The 12,264-nt window shown below is 39.6% G+C and overlaps 1 long non-coding RNA gene across 1 annotated transcript; it reads right to left on the bottom strand.

The window, feature by feature from the left end:
• Positions 1-8,977: 8,977 nt before the first annotated feature.
• On the bottom strand, positions 8,978-11,881 carry LOC130541413 (uncharacterized). The gene is made up of 4 exons (XR_008955466.1): positions 11,806-11,881; positions 11,170-11,319; positions 10,037-10,077; positions 8,978-9,676 (listed from the first exon to the last, which is right to left on the bottom strand). It is a non-coding gene; the product is annotated as an uncharacterized LOC130541413 (long non-coding RNA).
• Positions 11,882-12,264: the final 383 nt, after the last annotated feature.

Below are 12,264 nucleotides of genomic sequence, written 5' to 3'. Positions count from 1 at the left end.
TAGCATCTAAGTAGGGAATAAAGGAGAATTTAGTCTGAGCCATAGAATAGCCACAGACAATAAGGACTCCTTCATGCTTCCTTGAACCTTAGGAAAAAAAAGCCTATATTATATGCTTTTTATGTTATTCATTCTCCAAAGATTTATTTAGAGCATCCCATGTGCCAAGACTTGTACCCAGAAAACTGGGATGCATGGAGATAGGCCCTTCCATCAGAAAACCCACAGTTCAGTGGGCATAGAGAATGCTTAAAAAGAATTCCAATAATGGATGCAGCCTCTCTGCTCATTATAGGTGTGGACAAATCTGGCCTTAACACACATTCCACAACCTGTGATAGTCTAAAGCCCTCTCTAAGGTTTCTGTGAGAGCCCTCTGCTTATTCTTGTCTTTATGCCAGTGCTCATGTGACCTGTTTTTCCCTGCAATTCCCTGGACACAGACACACTGGCAGTGCCCTAAGAAATCTACTCTTATAAAATATTTTGTAATAATTTTATAGAATACACTCAGGATTTTGAGAAAATCATAGTGTAGGTCATATTGCAGAGTGGATGACCTCCTTTCTTCTCTCTGGAATGACTAGCAATCCCTCTTTGACTTTGAAAATGCATTTCTGAACTGTTTTTTACTCCTCTTGGTATGAAATTTTGCCCCAAGCACTCATATTTTTTTCCACAAGAAGTTCTTACAGCTGCCATGGCAGCCCCTCTCCCTCGACTTGTTACGCAGATGAAATGTCGTAACATGTGAGGTTAGTGCTATTAGAGAATCAAGAGAAAAAGGGTTCGTCTACCTGAGCCTGGGATAGTCAGAGGTGGCTGCGCAGGGAGGGAGAATTCTGCATGAGTTCTGGCAGGATAAGTAGGCAAGAGTAAGAAAAACGCTGCAGCAGGAGCAAATGGCAAAACAGTTTGAAAGACAGTGGCATGTGTGATCTTCTTTTTCCAAAACAAGGAGAAGCTATCCCAGGTGTCCTGCAGGCTTGGACAGAGCGGTGAGTAGCACATCAATGCCAAATGGAGACAGGTAAGAGGCATCAGGGCATCAGGAAAAATCCCAACAGAACAAGGAAACCTGCTGAGTGGACTCAGCCAAAATAATTAGAAAGAGAAGAAATTCCAAGATAGAAGGCACGGGATGGAAACTAGGTTAGGGAGAAGATTTGAAGGGATTTGGGGGAAAGTGGATCTAGAGCAGTGGTTCTCAATTTGGCTGCACATTGAAATCACCAGGCAAGCTTCCAAAACCCCAATGCCTGGGTCCACCTGGGGATCCCTACTTAATTGGTCAGGGGTTTGGCCTGGGCATCAGGATGATTGAAAGCTTTCCAAGTGATTCTAATATGCTTCCAAGGTTGAGAGGTACTCGTCTAAGAGGTATCCAAAGGTGATGCTAATGATAGTAGCAGCTTATTTTAAATAACTGCCACTTCTGTCATGCTTGGAGACAGAGGAGAAGGGAAAGAAAGGGGAGTGGGACATTTTTAGGACATAGGCCTAACCTAGACAGTTTTGACAGCCATGAAACAAAGCCAGGTTTTCTATTTAATATATAATTCTCCAGCAATATTTTTCCAAGTATGATCATTGAATGACTTCATCAAAATCACCTGAGAATACTCACTAAAATGCATGTTTCAGGGTCACCCCTCAAAATCGTTTGAAGTGAGATGAGACTAAGAATCCATATTTTTAACAAACTCCATAGGTGATTCTCATGCACATTAGAATTGACGAATCACTATTCTATGGTAGTTAGTATATTTTATATTGTGGAGGATAACACATGACACCAAGAATAATGCCACCTTTAACTGAGCACATACTATGTCCAAATGCTGTGTACACAGATCATCTCATCTTACCCTTACATAAGTAATTTGAAGTAGGTATTTTTATCTTTGCTTTACAGATGAGAAAACTGAGGGTCAGAGAAGTTAAATACTTACATAGAACCATGGAGCTACTCTGCACAGTCACCTCTGACTGTCCCAGGCTCAGGTGGGGATGGACCCTTTTTTTCTTGACTCTCTAACAGCACTAACCTCACATCTTACGACATTTAATCTTTGTAACAAGTCGAGGGAGAGGGGATGCCACGACAGCTCTAAGAACTTCTTATGGGGAAAAAATAAGCCAGCCACTGAGCCAGTGCCACTGTGTCAGAGGGCTCCTGCAGCCAGCCCACCGTGAGCTGGATTCTCGAGCATTTACTGGTGTGCCCTGAGTTGCTATATCCATTCATAAAAAAATCTGTTGCACAGAATTGAAAAGGGACCTCTGGCTTTGCTTGCCTGGGAGAGAGATGGACCCTTTCAGAAAATATAAATGACTTGGAAGCCTCTGCCTCCCTGTACCTTCAGCAGGGACACCAAGTAAGCCCAGTTTCCTTGCGGCCTGGCTTATTCTACCTAGTCCAAGCTACAGCCACGTGCTGTGTTCTCTCTTGCTTTTTTGCCTGAAGTCCAGGAAATGTCTGGCTCCAGGCCAGATTGGCCAGCTTTGTTGGTCTTCAGCTCAGCTTATTAAATGAGTTTAAGGTCCCTCTGGGGCCTAATTCTCTTTCTCTCTCCATGGGTATTTCTAAATGTATTAGTCCCAGATTTGGTGCCTAGGAAGGCAGTCAATAGGCCTAAATTACATTCTCTGAGTCAGGTTTGACCAGATAGCCCCTTATCATGGATTAACAGGCCCCAGCCTCAGTGGCTAAGTGGCAGTTTTCTTCCCATGCTGCTGCAATTTACTGTGTGTTCAGCAACATCCAAGAAACCTGTGCTAAAGACAAGAGCCAGGCATTCCTGCGTCATGGGCCAAAATATCCTCATTATGCAGCCAAAGCTTCTTTCTTTATTCCTAACCATGTCTGTATGTTTGCATCTGCCACATCCCCACGTCTCATTCTGACTAACAGACTTGAGATGCTGTTGTTGTTTTGTTTTGTTTTGTTTTTTAATCTTCCCCATCCCCAGCTATTCAGTCAGTGCCTGAAACATAGCAAGGGCTCAGTGCTACTTGATGGGTTAAACAATGCCTGAACCTACTAACAACTCTAGTGAACACAATGCACACACACACAGACACACACACATATCATCATCATCATCAAAGGACAAAACAAGAAAAAAATTGATGCTAAGGGAATTTGGACCTCATGCTGTCATTTCTCAATTGGCTGATTTTGGTTGATTAAAATCATGAGGAGTCCAAAAGTGGAAGAATTCGTCATATTTGACGTGGGCATATTTTAACCAATTTTAAAGATTGCTTCCGCATCAGCAACATGACCAATTTACATGTACTTAGGTAATGAAGAAGAAAAGATGCAGACACTGAACGTGAGAGGCAGAATAACCAGTAGGGAGGTGAGAGGAGGGGCCATCCCGAAAGAAAGAGGAGAAAAAAATAAGAGGAAAGGAGGAAAGGAAAATCATGTAAGACAATGAAAAACAGAGAGTAATGAAAGAGAAGACAGCAGAGTAGACAAATGTCTCATCATTCAGATTAAGAATGATAGAGCAGCAAAGGAATTTTAGATCCTAATGTGTGGAAGAAGAAACTAAGGTAAAGAGGAAACACATTATCCAATGTCACTCGCAGTGTCAGGGCTGGACTGCAGGTCTCCTGGTGACACAGTGTAGTGCTCTTTTCCCTAAATCAGGCTAGTGCCATGGTACATCATAGCTTTTTTTTCAGTGTGACCAGTTCTTCATGTATGGTAAGTGCATGCACAATAATTGTTTGTGGAATGGAGAATACGATGGAACATGCTGGCATAGTAAGAAACCATTTGTATTATTATTGGACCACTGGCTTTTATTTTTTAAGGCAAAGATATTTTAAAAGGCATATGTTTCATTACCCCTCCACAGTGCCTTTCTGCTGTGCTTTACCAGGCACCCCTCTCCCATCCATGCCGCCGACTTCCTAATCTCCTAAAGCTCCTTATTTATTTATCCTTTTATATATTGTGATGGTCACTTTTTACCTGTGGTGTCCACCCCTCTTTTTATGCATCTTGTTTTCCTTACTTGATTGTAAACCCTTTGAGATGAGAGATCCCTTCCAGTTGTCTATGATACGGGGTCAACTGCATTGAATTAGGAGAGGTGGTAGAGAGCCAGCTTTGACTCTGTTAAAACTGAAGGTCAGTTTTCTCATCCATAAAATGCCGATAAGTAGTTTCTAGATTCTCCATCTCAGAGGATGCTGATGAAATTCACTTGCAACATTGTGAACCGCTACAACAGTTCATTTGAATGTTCTAAATGAGAAGAGTGTGGTTGCTGTTGACGTCTGCTTCCCTTGTAGCACTTAGCATAAGTTAACCACCCTGCAGGCACATTTTTGTTGAATGAACAACATAGCAATCACATTAGCATCTTCCATTTTAAACTGGCCCCTTCTCCTTCCAAAATTAACAGAACTTTCTGTTTTCCAAAGCTTTGGTGATGAATTCCAAAACTTCATTTGTATTCCTTTTTTTAGTTGAGAAAACTTCTTATAAATCCTTTTGGGTCACTCCATTCTCTTCCCATAATTCTTGGACAAAAATACTGGATCAAGCCCCTCAAAGATCCTTAGTCTATGCAAGGCAAAGGCATATATATGCCAGGCACTTTATATGCACCATCAATTTGGTGCCTCACCATGATTATATGAGAGAAGCACTATTATTAGCTCCATTACACATGAGAAAATTGAAGTACAGAACTAATTTACCCAAGTTGCTTTTCTCTGTTCATGTGAAAATTTATAAAACATATGGAATAGAAACACCATCTTCTATCCCCACTTCCCTGACAACTGTGACATATTATCTGAGATCATTGATTTGGCTAATAAAAAAGGATCAGAATCATGAAATCATGTATTTTTATTTCCCTCTCAAGTCTGATTCTTTTTTACCACTGATTTTTTTTGTGGTATCTTGTCATCTGATATCTTCCCAGCTTGACTTGGTAGAAGTGACAGCATCCTCACCCTTAGCCTTCATGGAAAAATCCAGTCAAGTCTCCATGCAGAGACTTTTGAAATACTGCACTCTCAGTCAAAGGGGGCTAGAAAGACTCTGTTTTATTAAGTCAAGCTGTTTCATATTGCTGCTGTAACAAATTACCACAAACGTAGCGTCTTGAAACAATACATTAATTCTTTTACATTTCTAGAGGCCAGAAGTCTAAAATCAAGGGATTGGCAGAATTGTGTTCTCTTGGGAGACTCTAGAAGACATTTTGTTTCCTTGCCTCTTCCAACTTCTAGAGGTGCCTTTCTTGTGTACTTTGTCTCATGGCCCCTTCTATTTTCAAAGCGTATCATTCCAATGTCTGCTTCCATCTTCACATCACGTTGTCCTCTTTGTGGTCAAATCTCCCTCTGCCTCCCTGTTTATAAGGACAGTTGTGACTGCATTTAGGATAATCCAGGATCCCTATCTCAAGGTCTTTAATGTAAACATATTTGCAAATTCTCTTTTTTCTATATAAAGTAACATTCACAAATGCCAGGGATTAGGATCTGAATATCTTTGGCACCCATTATTCAGTATACCACACCACCCAGGGACATTATAAAGAAGCATATAATGTCTTCATTGAGATTCTGTGTTGATTAAAAAAAAAAAAAAAGAAAGCCTTTCATGCATCCATTCTATGAAGGAGCTTAGAGTTAAAAAAAAAAAAGTACACCACCTAATCACTGTGGGAATTCCTATACCTTAACATTTACATTTAAAAATGTTCCTGGGGTCATGATATTTCTGGGGGCACCTACCAAAAGCAACTGCAATGCTTTTCTGAAGGGACACTTCCACAACCCAGACCACATCTAATTTCTACCCATCTCTATATTGTCACTGAAAATGTGCTCACACTCAAAAATTATAGAATATACACCAAAAAAATGACAGTAAACAGATACAAAAAATGAGAGTTTGCATGCTAAGAGCTTGAGATAAAGCCATCTAAGGGAGACTACAAAATAAATGTTTAAAATAATTAAAGATGTGAAATTAAAAATAAAACAGGAAGAAAAAAATAATACTCCATGAAAACAGAATAGGCAGATTTGAAAAAGAGCCAAATAGTACATACAGAAAAAATAAAATTATTGAAACTGAAAATTTGCCAGACAGTTTAGAGAGGAGACTAAACACAGTTATAGAGAGAATTAGTGCACAGAAGACAGATTTTGGATATTAGAATACAGACAACATTATTTTAGTAGGAGTTTAAAGAAATGGCTAAGAATTTTTTATAGTTGAAGAAAGATATGAAACTTTAGATTGGAGATTTACAATACATTCAGAGCAGCAAAAAGAAAAATGAATTTATACCTATGAGGTGGGAGAATAGAGCCTGGAGGGAAGGAACCTAAGGACTTCCTAGAACTAAATCAAACAGAAACACTTCAGCTATGATAGGAAATATCCTCTTCATTTACATAGAGTGTACACCAAGTTAATAGCTTTGTAACTTCACTTCAGCCTCTTCATTTACGTAGGACATATACCAAGTAACCAATGAAAGCCTCTAGAGGGTATTTAAACCCCAGAAAAGTCTGTAACCAGACCTTTGAGCTGCTTGCTCAGGCCTGCTCCCACCCTGTGGAGTCTGCTTTCATTTTCAATAAATCTCCGCTTTTGTTGCTTCATTCTTTTTTGCTTTGTGCATTTTGTCCAATTCTTTGTTTAAAAGGCCAAGAACCCAGACACCCTCCACTGGTAACACCTAGATTCTTTGAAATGAAAATACAGAACAAAACAAGGAAAAGATCTTAAAATTTACCAGAGAGAAAAGAGGAATTATACACAACAAAACAAACTGGACAAACAGCAGACTTCTTAGTAGCAAAACTAGAAACCTGAAGACAATAGAATATTATCTTCAATGTGTTAGAGCAATTATATACAAGAAAAAAGATAAGAAAATGTATAAATAACATGTGTCTAAATCCAAATAAGCACAAAGTATTAAAAAAAACGATGACTAATTGGGATGCTTAAAAGAGGTAGAATTAAACAGTCGACAATTCCAAATACATGGAATTTAGGATGAGAGTTATTGGATTATTGGTGGTTTTACATACTGGTATGAGAAGATTTTGATTAAATGAAGATCATTTTTAATGTTAAGTAGGCATATTAACAATTTAAGGGTAACACCTAAAAGAAAAGAGATACAAAGTATAATTCCAACCAGTAGAGGAAAAAAAAGAATAACATTCAATGAATTAAATGGAAAATGGATGTTTCATATGTAATAAAAATATTAACAACAATAATCACATAAGAACATTACACACCAATCTCAGGATGGCGGTTACTTATTAGGATGGCCACTTCAGGGTTTGGAATTCTGCTGGAGTTTAATAGTATATTAAGAGGGGGATGGGGGAGTAAATATGACCGAAAGTTAACATTTTATACTAACGAGGTACAAGTTTTATTATGGGAGTCAAATAGTTTGATATATTATTCACTCTATTTTAAAACCACATGATAACTAAATGAAAAGAAGCAAATAGCACCAGATTAGGAATTAAAATGTCTGGATCAGGTTCAGGCTCTGACTTTAACCTGCTGTCTGACCTTGGACATCACTAACCTGTTTTGTATCTCACTGTCCTCTATTGTAGAATTAATGTCCTAGGGTAGATAATCTTTTAGTCACAACTCTGCAGTTTGATGACTCTCCAGTCATCTCTCCATTTTGATTTGCTCCCTGAACCACAGAGCTGAAAGGAAATACAAAACCCCTTATTTTATAGAGGTTTAGATTAGATGATCCCTGTATTTCCTCTGAGCTGAAAACTGAAGCGCAGTTTTCCTTTCAGCAGAAAACTGAAGTCCAGAAAGGAGGCATGTTTTTGGCAACGTCACACGGAGTTCAAGTGAACAAAGAACTGTTATCCTAAGCTACAGTTCAGGCTGTTTCTTCACGCTCTGAGGCTTTATCTGTCTCTCAGTGGTGGTCTGAGGACAAAGGAGACAATGTCCACAGTAGGGAAGGCACCAGAATAGATAAGGACAACCTATTAGCACTGGGTTAAATGAGACCCAATATTATCCTTTATTAAGTCAAGCTGAGAAGTTGAATGCAGGGGGCGTTTTATATGTCAGCACTGTACCAATTATGAATGGACTGATTAATAAATAAACAAACAAATACTAGGAAATCAGGCCTGTTTTAGTGCTTCAAATTCACAGTAACACCCTGTTAACATGAACTTCAAGCATTAACACTAATAACCACGCTAATCACAGCATTGAAAACTCCAAATTAATTCAAATGCTGCTCAATAGACCATCACTGCGTCATCACTGCCTGAGACTTTTCTATCTGTTCAGATCTCTATGCAGTAATTAAATCCATTAACATGTAAAACTGGCTATTATTCTCAAGGGGAAAAATGAAAAAGGGAGCTGAATAACAAAAATCCTGGTGATGGAACTGCAACTTCTCACAACTTCAATTACATCCAAATTCTCGGCCTTTTCTTTCTAAAATAGCAGTTCTCCTGCTCCCGGCTTTGCATCCAGACCCAAAGCATTTCACACACACAGAAATATGACATAACTTAATGAAGGGGATCAGCATAGGTCTTAGAAACAGGAAACTTATACTGAGGTCATGACTCTGCCTCATGTATATATGTAAGACCTCAGTTTTATACAGCACATTCTTTCTCTTGCCTTCATCGTCCCCATTTGTGAAATGGGAATGTCAAGTGCTCTCCCAGGCTGATTGTAGGAATCAAATGAGATGATCGAAGTGAAGGTGCTTTGCAAATACTAAAGGACTTTACAAAATGAGCTGTTATTTTTCATGATGTTCAGAAGCTCATAGGAGATTACATTTATTCTGGGTGAGGTGTGGGAACAGTGTAGAATGAGAAAATAAGATGTAAGTATTGTGCACACTAAGACCTACTGAAGAATACCTTTTAAAAGAAGATATACTCATGACTCTCCTATAAATACAAAATAAATACATGCCAAAGGCTTTATTTAACTCATTAATTAATGAGGGAATTGGTAGATATTACAATGAATTCAAAAGCAAATTGGGAGTGTCACACATTTTTAGTCAAATATGGAATGCTGAAATGAATTTACAAAAGGATACAAAAGTGGTCACTATCTGCTGGAAAAAAAATCAGTTTCATTCCATTAGATCCAATTTGCATTTCCATGGATAATAATTATTTGTATTCCTATCAGTTTTCTATAACTTCATTTCTATCTTATGGGGTTGTAAAATAACCTAGTCAAAGATACGGAGAGAGCTGGGCACAGTGATGTCCTCCTGTAGCCCCAGCTACTCAGGAGGCTAAAGCAGGAAAACTGCTTGAGCCCAGGAGTTCAAGACCAGCCCAGGCAAAAGAGCAAGACTGCCATCTTAAAAGACAAAACACAAGTCAAAGAGAGGCAGAGATAACCTAGGTAGCTGAATGAATCAGGACAGCCGTCAAGTGTCAACATTTTTCACAAATATCCCTTACAGACCCTTTATTGTAAAAATCCCAGATCTAGTCAAAACAGCTTTCTGAATTCTGGCTTCATTACTTGGCTGGGCTCCAGGATATTTACTCAACTATCCTGGTTTTCCAACTAATTTGCTGTGTGGGATAACTTTAGGCAAGTCCTCTTCTCCCAGCCAGGTCTCAGATTCCCTGTCTGAAAGATGAATGCATCAGATCAGTTGATCATTGGCCTTACATGACAAAACAATGAGAGAGTAGACTGAAAATGCTTTATACAATTGAGTTAGTTAATCTCTCCATGAGGAAATATTTATGTTAGTATTATTTGACCAACTTGAACAGAGAAAGAAACATCATATGGCTCTCCAGTTGTTTTATCTCTTAAATACATTTGTTTAGAAAGACAAACAAAATAAGAATTGTCAGGGAGAGACCATGGAGAGTACTTCTGCATGCTAACGCATAATGTTAATCAATTTTATGTGTCACCTTAGAGGGTGTTGTTGGATGAGACTAACACTTAAATTGATCAACTTTGAGTAAAGCAGATCACCCTTCAGAATGCTGGTGGGCCTCATCCAATCAGTAGATGGCCTGAATGGAAGAAAAACATCAGCCTCACAAGCTAGATAGAATTCTCCAGCAGACTGCCCTCCCAGTGAAAGTCTGGGAACCCTGATTTGTGGGAGGGAGAAAGGTCTGGTTAGTGGCCCCAGTGGCCACAAAGGGCATTCCATGGAGCCTATCAAGGGACCTCAGCTCTAGTTCAGAACCACCACTTCCTACCTGGGCAGGAGTCACATCAACAGACATTCTTGGCTTTCCTGACAAGTGAGCTATGAGGAAGTGTCAGAGAACTTGAGCACTGAATGGAAAGGATGGAGAAAGGATCATGCCCAATCATAAAGCTCCTGAAAGAAGAAACGACCTCCTAAGATAAGACTTAGTGCCCACTCTTGCTGAGACTCAGAATAAAGATACTGTAGTATCATAGAAAATTCTGTAATATCACTTACTGAGTCCTGCTGATGTGCCAGGAGCTGTGCTAGGTACACTTTACATAAATTGACACACATGATCATCTCTGTGTGATCTGTGTGCTGTGTTTCAACTGTGCTGAAAGCTAGAAGCATCATTCTCATTCAACAGATGAGGAAACTAAGCTCAGTGTAAGAAAATAATTTCCCCTAAATCACCAAGCTCTGGGAAAAGATGTCCCAAGGAAAGTGTATGCCTGAAGACCAAGGGCCATCAAGGCAGAGACTAAGGACACCAGTGAACACCCACCACATGAGCTCGGGCAAAGAGGGAGGGTGGCAAGAGATTAGGAGATGTTCAGGCAGGCAGGCTTGGATGGGGGCCAGCATGTCTACCTGTCCCTCCAAAAAACTCGCTGCCATTCATTATAAATCAGTGGTCACCAGCAACATGTCACCTCCTCCTAATTAAACCTTATCGTCAGCCAAGGAAGAAGTTATGGTTGGTTAGATAAAGCACTTGTGGGCGCAGCCAGCTAAGAGCAGAGCAGTTTACCAGTTACTGATGGGCTTTAATTTGCTAACAATTACATCACTTTTCAGAGAGACTAGGGAGCCACTGATGCAACCTCACATTTCTTGAGGGAGCTCATTGGAGATGCTAAGTGAGGCATGTGATAGGAAATGGATTACAAGAAAGAAGAGTTACCTGAAATATTGACTATCTTGAAAAACAGTGCAGGTCTGAGTATGAGGTGAGTGAGTTAGAAACTTCCAGCTCTGCCACCTTGAAGCCGTGCATTCTTGAGCAAGCAGCTTACTTTTCTGAGCTTCTGAAAACGGAGATGTTACCATAGGCCTGTAGTGACCACCAAATGAATGTGCAAATGTGAATGAGTTTTTATATATTAAAGTACAGGTCAGCAAACTTTTCCTGCAAAGGTCCAGATGTAAGTAATGTAGGCTTTGTGGGTTAAACAGTCCCTACTGCAACTACTCAACACTGCTGTTGTACTGTCAAAGCAGCCATAAACAATATATGACACATGGTGCAGGACAGTTCTCCAGGTGGCCTTGGACCAACCCAGCTCTCTCCCCTTCTCGCTGTTGTTCCCTGGAATAACTGTAAAATATGCTGAGAATGCAACATCCTGAGACAAGGAGAGACTGGCTGGAACAGGCTGGCTCTGTTCCAGTTTCCACCTAGAAACGGGATGTTCTTCAACACATTTGCCTAGTGACTCCTTTCATACCCTGGGGAGGGTGTAACACCCAGGGTTGTCTGCTTTTCAGGGTCCCTCAATAGCAATGCAAGTGGGGCACATGCAGATGAGACCTCATTTACCTGGCAGTTTTTCTGAGTTTGGGGGGAGAAGCTCACAATCAATCCTACACTTCTGTTATCTCTTGCTGTTTATCTGTAAATAATAAATTTGTTTCATGTAATTTGTTATGTTTAAGGATCTTCTGCCTTACCAGACTCAGACAAGTTGATAAGCAGTGCACAGTGAACCTGCTTCACAAATGAGTGTGGCTACGTTCCAATAAAACTTTATTTGTAGATGCCAAAATTTAAATTTTAGGTAATTTTTACACTTCATGAAACATTTTTCTTCTTTTGATATTTTTTTTGACTATTTAAAATACAAAAACATTCTTAGCTTTAGACCATACAAAAAGAAAGTGGGCCAGATTTGGCCACTGGGCCAATTTCTGCCCCAAAGTTGTATGTAAATGTGGAAAACACAATAGAGAAGGGAGTTGTGCAAAGAGATAAATAAGACTACATCTTTCTTATTGAAAA

This window comes from Pan paniscus, chromosome 2 (genome assembly GCF_029289425.2).
Source record: "Pan paniscus chromosome 2, NHGRI_mPanPan1-v2.0_pri, whole genome shotgun sequence".
Taxonomy (NCBI): Eukaryota; Metazoa; Chordata; class Mammalia; order Primates; family Hominidae; genus Pan; species Pan paniscus.
The sequence above is the reverse complement of the archived record's forward strand: the minus strand, read 5'-3'. Positions and strand labels throughout refer to the sequence as shown.